Source organism: Sorex araneus, chromosome 10, assembly GCF_027595985.1.
Source record: "Sorex araneus isolate mSorAra2 chromosome 10, mSorAra2.pri, whole genome shotgun sequence".
NCBI classification, from domain to species: domain Eukaryota; kingdom Metazoa; phylum Chordata; class Mammalia; order Eulipotyphla; family Soricidae; genus Sorex; species Sorex araneus.
The window spans coordinates 8,287,083-8,296,040 of NC_073311.1; the positions used below are offsets into that span (position 1 = coordinate 8,287,083).

An 8,958-nucleotide genomic window follows, 5' to 3' on the forward strand; every position below is an offset into this window, starting at 1 on the left:
CTGGCTGGTATGTGGCACAGGGGAGGAATGATGGGAGGGAAACTGGGGACACTGGTGCTGGGAAATGTACACCGATGGAGGGATGGGTGTTGGAGCACCGTGTGACTAAATCCTAATAATGAACAGCCTATAAGGGTCTATGTCACAGTGATTCAATTTTAAAATTTTTAATAAAATAAATATAGATCTGTACCCCTGCCAATAAAATGGGAGCACTAGAGAGATAGCTAAATGGGCTAAAACATATGTTTTGCATGCATTATGCCCAAGTTCAATCTCTGGTATCACATTGTTTCCCAAGAACTGCTATGAGCACCAAGCAGAGAATAGCCCTAGAGCACTGCTTGGTGTGATCCAAACTACAAGCAAAAATATTTCTGTGTGTTGGAAATTTTTTATATTTTAATTAGTGGCTGATAAATATATATATTGATGTATTAATACAAAACTCACAGAACTTTATACTAAGAAGGAATTTACTATAACTAGCCACACTTTAAATATTTCCTTTGTTCCTTTTTGTGGGGTATCTCCCACACCTTAAGTCTCCTGCCTCTGCACCTGGCTGTCTTCACCAGGGCCCCTGGGGGAGGAGGTGGATTGAGTTTCTCTCCCTGCCCCGAGCAGAGCCCCGGAAGCCGAGGATCCCCGGAAGCCGAGGATCCCCGGAACCCAGTTACAGCCATGCTCAAAGCCACTCTCCATACACTCAGATGAGCCTCATGCATGAAGGAACCGGCAGAGGAACTCAGGTGTGTGGGAACCATGGCTGAGACCTCCAAGCCTGTTGGGATCGGGACTGGGCCTCCAGTCCCCCATCTTCCAGTAGCTAGGCAGTCAACCCACAAACTGACTCTGACGCCATGTGATCCCACCAACAGCCAAGATACAAAGACTATAAAACAAAGCTCTCGGAAGCGCGCAGCTGCATTTGCTGCCGTGCAATCTCTTAATGTCTAGTTCTCTCTCTCGGAGAACCCGGCAAGCTAGTGAGAGTATCCTGCCCACACGGCAGACCCTGGCAAGCCCCCCATGGCCTATTCAATATGCCCCAAACAGTAACAATGATAGTCTCATTCTCCTGACCCTGAGAGAGCCTCCAATGTGGCACCATTGGGAAGGACGAGTAAAGAGAGGCTGCTAAAATCTCGGGGCTAGGATGAATGGAGACATTACTGGTCCCCACTCAAGCAAATCAATGCACAATGGGATGACAGTGATACAGCGATCTCCCAAACAGTTTCCAGGAAGTACAACTGGTGATTCTTGTCCTCAGGCTCCTCAGTGCTGGGGATTTCCCTGACCATTCTGAAGGTGCTTGGTGGTCTCTTAGACTCCACCTGGCAATGTCTGGGGGACGATGTGCTGCTAGGGATTTAACCGGGTTGTCTGTGTGAAAGACAAGCATCTTGAGTTTTGTTGGGTCTCTTTAGCTCTGACAATATAAATTTTTAATGAAATTAAAAGTATGGAAATGGACACAGACAAAAGTGTCCTCTATAGAGAAACAGTATGGATTCCAGATTAAGAAATTGTTCAATTGTTCATCTTAATTGCAATTATTTTCTAAAGTTGCTTCAATTTTGAGTCTTCAATCTAAGATTTCATAATTATTTGATTTTGCTGTGTGAAGATAGTTTTTGAGTTATTCTTACATAAGTATTTTTAGATTCAACTTAATTTCAATTTCTTCAAAATGTTATAATTTCTTTAAAGTATTATTGAATCCATAAGTTGCTGTTTGAAATGTTTTATTAAGATTCTGTGGTTTATAGTGCTGTTGATAATGACTTCTTAGAAGGCAGTTAAGAGAAAGGACCACCATGACAAAGGTAATTCTAAATGATTATTCTGTTTAAGAACAGCATGCTGAAAATAGGTAAAGGAACAAACCTGATAACCTCTCAGTACCTGTATTGCAAATGATAATGTCCAAAATGAGAAAGACAAATAGACAGATAGAGACAGAGACGGAGAAAGAGGATAGAGACAGGCTGGAGGGAGGGTGCTGAGAAGGAAACAGGGGACATTGGTGGTGGGAAATGTACACTGGTGGAGGGATCGATGTCGGAACACCGTATGATTGAAACTGGACCGTGATCAATTTTTTACTCTGTATCTCAAGGTGATTCAATAAAAAAAAATATTTAAAGTTTTCTCATACACATAATTCCAACACCACACCATCACCTGTGTACCCGATCTCTTTCCCAAGCTCAGCAATTCATGAGCTCTTTTCAATTGACTTTGTAAGCAAGCACCAGTAAAGCTGTCTGCACAACTCCCATGGAGATCATTCAGCTCAGTTATAAACCAAAATATAACTGTTGTACTTGTGTTACTGGACTAGATGGGTCTAGCTATTCTTCAGGGTTATATACAATCCAAAACTGCCAGGCTAAGAGAAAAGTCTGGAGACAGTAATGATACCAAGCCAGAACTAGACATACAAAGACAAAGATCTGAGACAAAGCAGACACAGACAACATAAGTAAAGAAGGTCAAAAGCTTTGGGAGTCTGACCAGACTTTCACACTATGGAAGGACTAACCAGAGGTCAAAGGAGAGGTCTGGAGAAAATTCAGCTCTTTAGAGTTTCTGGATGAAAAAGGAGAGGGTCAAGGAGGCCAATTGCCAGGTGAGAAGTGTTCCTGAGGCTGAATAAATACCCAGTTCATGCTGGTTATCTTAAACTCTTTTGGATCTAGGTTTACAATTTAATTCTTGAAAGCTCAATTCACACACCCTTTCCCTCTGCAAGGTCCAGACCAGTCTGAAAGCTCAGCTGATTTCTTTGTCATGGAATAAAAAGCCACATCAGTTCATTGTCAATGGCAACAATTGGTCAAATGTTTTCACGTTGAGGGACAAAGTCTCCTGATTATTGCCTCAAAACGTGGTCTTATATTTTAAGAAAATATAGGATAGCAGAGGAACATATATTTTGCAGTTAAGTACACATGGAATTATTGCCCTTATTGGGCACATGACTTTAGACAATTAAACGTATGAATCTCAACTTTCCCCTAATAAGATGGAGTCAACAATATCTAGCCCCACAGAACTACTCTAGGAAATAAATGAAGGGGTGTTTTTAAAACAACTTAGACATCAAAAGTACAATAATGGATGTTTTTAAATATTTTCTGTTTAGATTGAACATCCCATAAATAGTTTCATAAGTAATATTTTCTGATTTATGAGTAACACTCACATAGGTACATGGAATTCAACAAAAATTCTGTTATCCTGGAACTTGCATTCTAGTGGGGATTTGTATATTATGTTCCACTCACATGGCATACTCTAATAGTAATAATACTAGTTTTACTCTTCTAAGTGCAGAGTAAAACTTATCACTCCACTCCACTGTAGCTCCATCAGTGATGATTAAAGGTGAATTAGATCTACTGGGAAAATCATCTTTAGATTTCCCAACAGCAAAATGTCAAATAAAGAAAACAGTCCAAGTATACAGACAGTCTACAGAATGGGAAAGGATATTCACCCAACACCCTTCTGATGAAGGGTTAATATCAAGGATATATGAAGTACTGGTTTAACTCAACACGAAGAAAACATCCAATCCCATCCGAAAATGTGGCAATGAAATGATCAGAAACTTTCTCAAAGAAGAAATCCGAATAGTCAAAAGGCACATGAAAAAATGCTCTTCATCATTAAGCATCAGGGATTTGCAAATCAAAACAATGAGATATCATCTCACACCACAGACACTGGCCCACATCCAAAGAACCAAAAGCAACCAGTGTTGGTGTGGATGTGGGGAAAAGAGGACTCTCCTTCACTAGTGGTGGGAATATCAATTGATTCAGCCTTTTTTGGAAAACAATATGGACATTTCTCAAAAAAAAACCCTAAAAGTTGAGCTCCCTTTTGATCCAGCAATACCACTTCTGGGAATATATTCCAGAGGTACCAAAAAATACAGTAGAAATTACATCTGTACTTGTTTGTTTATCAGCACTATTTACAATAGCCAGAATCTGGAAAAAAACCAACTGGCAGAGAAATAATCACTCGTTAAAGAAACTTTGATACATCTATACAATGGAATGCTACTCAGCTGTTAGAAAAGATGAAATCATAAAATTTGCATATAAGTGGATCAACCTGAAGAGTATCATGCTAAGTGAAATGAGTCATAGAGAGAGGGACAGACACAGAATGACTGCACTCATTTGTGGAATATAAAGTAATAGAATAGGAAACTAATACCCAAGGATAATAAAGATAAGGGCCAGGAGGATTGCTCCTTGGCTTGGAAGCTGGTATCACATGCTGGAGGAAAAGACAGCTGGGATAGAGAAGGGACCACAAAGTGAATGATGCTTGGAGGTCTCACTCAGGATTGAATATGCGTGCTGAAAGTAGACTATAGACCAAACATGATGGCCACTTACTACCTGTATTTCAAACCATAACACCCAAAAGGAGAGAGAGTAAAAGGGAATGTGCCTGCCACAGAGGCAGGGGTGGGGGAATGGGGTGAGGGTATTGGGAGGGATACTAGAAACATTGGTGGTGGAGAATGGGCACTGGTGGAGGGATGGGTACTCGATCATTGTATGACTGAAACATAATCACGAAAGTTTGTAAGTCTGTAGCTGTATCTCATAGTGATTCATTAAAAAATTAAAAAAGAAAAAAAATAAAATGGTCAAATCATGTAGAATAGGTAACAAATGCAGACAGAACTTGAATTTTTCATTACCCCCCTACCCACCCCACCACAACCACACACACAGTGTTGCAGATATACCAATACCTATAGTATTGGTACTTCAAAGTAAACTTATGTATGCTACAGGAAATAAATGCAGCCTCAGGCCCAATTGTCAAATGTAGACTACAGTTAAATGACTTAAGAGCCCCATTATCAAGTTTACTTTTTGTTTGGTGTTTGGTTGGCCACACACAGCAATTTTAAAGGGTTACTCCTGGATTTGCACTCAGGAATTACTCCTGGCAGTGCTCTAAGGTCCATATGGGATGCCAAGGATGAAACCTGGGTCAGTCATATGCAAAGCATGAGCCCTACCCACTGTACTATCTCTATGGCCCCAGCCAATGCTATGTTTAAAGTGAGGAAAACAGTTTATGTTTTTTTCAGGAAAAAGAGCAACCACTGTCCCCCACTACCACAAAATATGCAGTCGAGCTCCCACATTTGGGGACATTGCAGGGGTCAGCACATCTGGAGTGCAATGGATATGACTTGCCCTGGGAAGACCACCTTCATGATCATGGTATCTCCCTTGCCAGGTAAGTATGAGGAAAACAATTTTTTTAAATGAATCTATCCCTATAAAATGTGCAACCATGCAATTTCTAGTTGAGAAAAATGCCAATGTGACCAGATTTGACTTTTCAAGAGAAGTTGAACTACAAATGTTGATGTAAAATTAACACACTGACCCAAAGAAGTCATTTTATGGTAGTGATTCAACCCAGGAGATGTCAGTTTGCAATCTCTGCAGAGTTTGGGGGGAATTCCACAATTTCAAAGTAGTGGCATAAAGCATCTTTAGTCCTTTTGTTTGTTTGTTTGTTTTCATGCTGAAATATGTTTTTGTAATTGAGAGAAGCCTAATGATAGACATTTCTAACTTGTGTGTGTTTGTTGTTTTAATCTAAAGCCACAACTGTAATCCAACATCTTAGAAGTAAAATCTCAATGGTAGCACCTGTAATTGATGTAGAAGCTACTGTAAGTCAGGGCAGATAAGAAGAAATATCACCCTAATGTCTTCTAGCATACTTTGTCCCTAGCAATAGGACCAGGAGAGAGGGTGACTTGCTTGCAGTCCCAGATTTTGTATTCTTTCTTGACATGGTTCAGTCAGAAAGCACATCTGTGAAGTGTTTGCCAGCATGTCAAGAGTAACAGGACTCTTGAAGCCATTTCAAACGTCATGCCAATCCTTGCGCATAACATCTTTGAAAAGATTGCTGCTTTAGAGATCTTAATATTTCAAAAAAATGAAATGTAATACTTTGAACCATTTAAAAGTGGAGTTCTTTTACACAAAGTAAAGTTGAACTTTTTAAATTTCTTTTTTACCAAACAAGCCTATTTTTGGTAGTGGGCAAATAAATTAGCGTGTGGGTCCTAAGTGCTCTTAAAATCGCTTTTTCTATAGTTCTGTCCTCTGTTTATAATTCTTGAATAAAACTAAAAGTAAAGAAAGCCGTTCTCTAAAGGTTTATGAGCATTTTTCCATGAAGCAGAAGTCAAACAGAAGATCAAAGAGACCTAACAAAAATGCTTCAAAAACTTGGGATAGGGTGAGCTGAAGGCCAGAGAAAGAAGTTAATTTCTCCAGATAGCTGGGGAGATATTTCTATTTAAAAATAAAACGAGACAAAACCATGATAGGTTGAGTGTATCAAACTGACATTTCTAAACAATGTTAAAAGTATCAGTCTTTGATATTTTACCCATAGCCACAAAGACTTTTTAAAAGAGTTTAAACAACTGTTTTATCAAATGACAAATATGAACAAAATCAGGTGAATTTCCTACTCACTACTTGGACAGTCAATATCCTCTGGCTTTTCTGAGTCTTTCTAAAGCAAAGTGTAGATTTTCCCAGTTTAAGCACGATTTTTTTTTTACATTTTTTGGATTAATGTACAGGCTTGAATTGTCTCAGTCAATATAGTGCACTCTGTAAATTTCAAACATTGGTTAGTTGATTTTTTATCTTTGCTACCAATGCAAGTGCTCACTAAACAATGCTTTAGAATAAAAACTTTAAATAAAGAAATGAAACTAAATATATTTAAAGGAAGGGCATGAATCCATTCAGCCATAAGTAAGACACTCAATAAGTCTGCTTCTAATCATTTGTTGGTATTTAAATATGTAGTCACTAGTCTATTAATTTTTTCTATTTAATGACACTTCTTCTAAATTTAATGACAGTTATTTTAAATATATGCCTACAGATTATTAACAACAAGTTAACAAGATTTTTAGACCATGAAACATGAGTAAGAATCTATCAAATGTCAATAAATCAATTATTATTTAATGTAGATGTCTGGATTGTTACATTGAAGCATACACAGTAAGAATGCTTTGAAAAACATTTCAATGAGAAATAATTTGCTGGACTGGGAGAAGGAAAGGCTTGTGGGAGGTTGTTTCATCTGAAAACTGCTAGTACTATTTCAGCACAAAATTAAGGGTATATAACTTTAAAATAGATTTATTTTGTATAAAATTATGCATTGGGTGAAGTGCATTAAATTTTCTTGATTGGGAGTTGATTTTAACCAGGATACCATTTTAAGTCAAGTGGTTTTAATTTTTCTGCTGCCAATTAAATATGTGCTAAAAATATTACATACTATTTTATTCTGTGGATTCACAACCACGTTTTTACAAAACATTTCTTTATATTGAACATAAATTTAAAAAAAAAAAACAACCTTTTTTCTAGTTGTGGTGCCTGCCAAGTGACTATTCCTCAAACAAAATGAAGGATTTCATCCAAATTATTCTATTTGTGCCTGCTGGCACGCCTGTTTCAAGCCAGATGGACTCGGCTGCCATGCCCTCTGGTGAGTGTGACTGGCCCAGGCCATTCTCGAATGGCCTTGCTTGCCCTTTTGGCGATCCTCTCCCACGTCATGGGGTATTTACTGGGATCAGAAGTGAGACTGGCAAGTTCATGTGACATAAGAATCCCAACCTATAAAGCACATCAGTAGACACTTTGTAGCATGTGCCGTTTATTAGGATTTCCATTAAAAGTATTATGTTTCCATACTTTACAACCATAAAAGAGTAAATAATTTCAAAGGATTGCTTGATAGGAGACTTCTGTTTTAAATGGAACTTGGAAATATCTGGGAAATCACTGGAATAAATGTACTTAATAGACCCAATGCTGTGAAGTTCTTTTCAACTGTTTTTTTAAGCACATAAAAAGATATACCATTTCCTCCAACATTTTTTGAAATAGGTTTTGGTTTGGGGTCTTTCTCTGTAACATTTGACTTATAAATACTTCTTACAATGTTCCCATTGTCCTAATTCTTTCTTCCTGCTCTGAGGCTGAGTTCTTAACACCAAGAGATTCTGCCCCACACCCTCTTACTGCTCCAATCTACAAAACAAGCAAGAACTTAAAACCAGAAAGTAACATTACATGCCACTCAAGAAAATCTGTTGCACCACTTGATAAGTTGGAAAATGTATACTAAATGCCCCTATTGAGATATGTCCCTTTTAACAGGAAACAAATTCCATTCAGGGCAATGAGCAAATATTTCACCAATCTGGACTGTATGTGAAGCCAACGCAGACTTTATTGCATGGAAAAGACTAGGCTGTATACCATGAAAAATATTAAACGTCATAAAAAATTGTTTTAAAATAACATTGCTAATTATTTTGAGAAACATTAATATCTATAAAATATTAATGTTATAATCCAATTGGAATCATCTGGATATCTTATCTCCAAAAGATAACCAATTGGCTATCTTTATAATCCTATTTCTTGGGGAATGTCACTATTTGATCTGTGCAGAAACATTAGAACACTTCCTTTTCTCAGGATAATTATTTAAAGAATAAAGTGAGACATCTCTGAGCACTAATAGTTTTACCCATCAAAGATGAGCTGAGCAGGTAAAAACTGAAGGGGAAAACATTTTATTTACTAAATATCCATATTTGAGCTCTCAAAAAATGGTTTCAGTTTTTAAGCTAAAGAACTTAAGTTGTTAATAACAGCCCTTGAAACCAAGAAGCTTAAGTATAGTATTTTCAAATAGGCTCTCTAATAAAAAAAAAAAAGGAGCGCTTGTAATTGAACATAGCAACTATCATACTTGCATATCAGACTCCACGCTGAATTCTTAGCCAATACGCGAACATTTATTTCCAACAACACCTCATCATATTTAGTTTATAAATAAGAA

The 8,958-nt window shown here is 37.6% G+C and overlaps 1 non-coding gene across 1 annotated transcript; it reads right to left on the reverse strand.

Moving 5' to 3' along the window:
- Positions 1 to 5,131: 5,131 nt before the first annotated feature.
- LOC129399221 (U1 spliceosomal RNA) lies at positions 5,132 to 5,294 on the reverse strand. The gene has a single exon (XR_008626996.1). It is a non-coding gene; the product is annotated as a U1 spliceosomal RNA (small nuclear RNA).
- Positions 5,295 to 8,958: the final 3,664 nt, after the last annotated feature.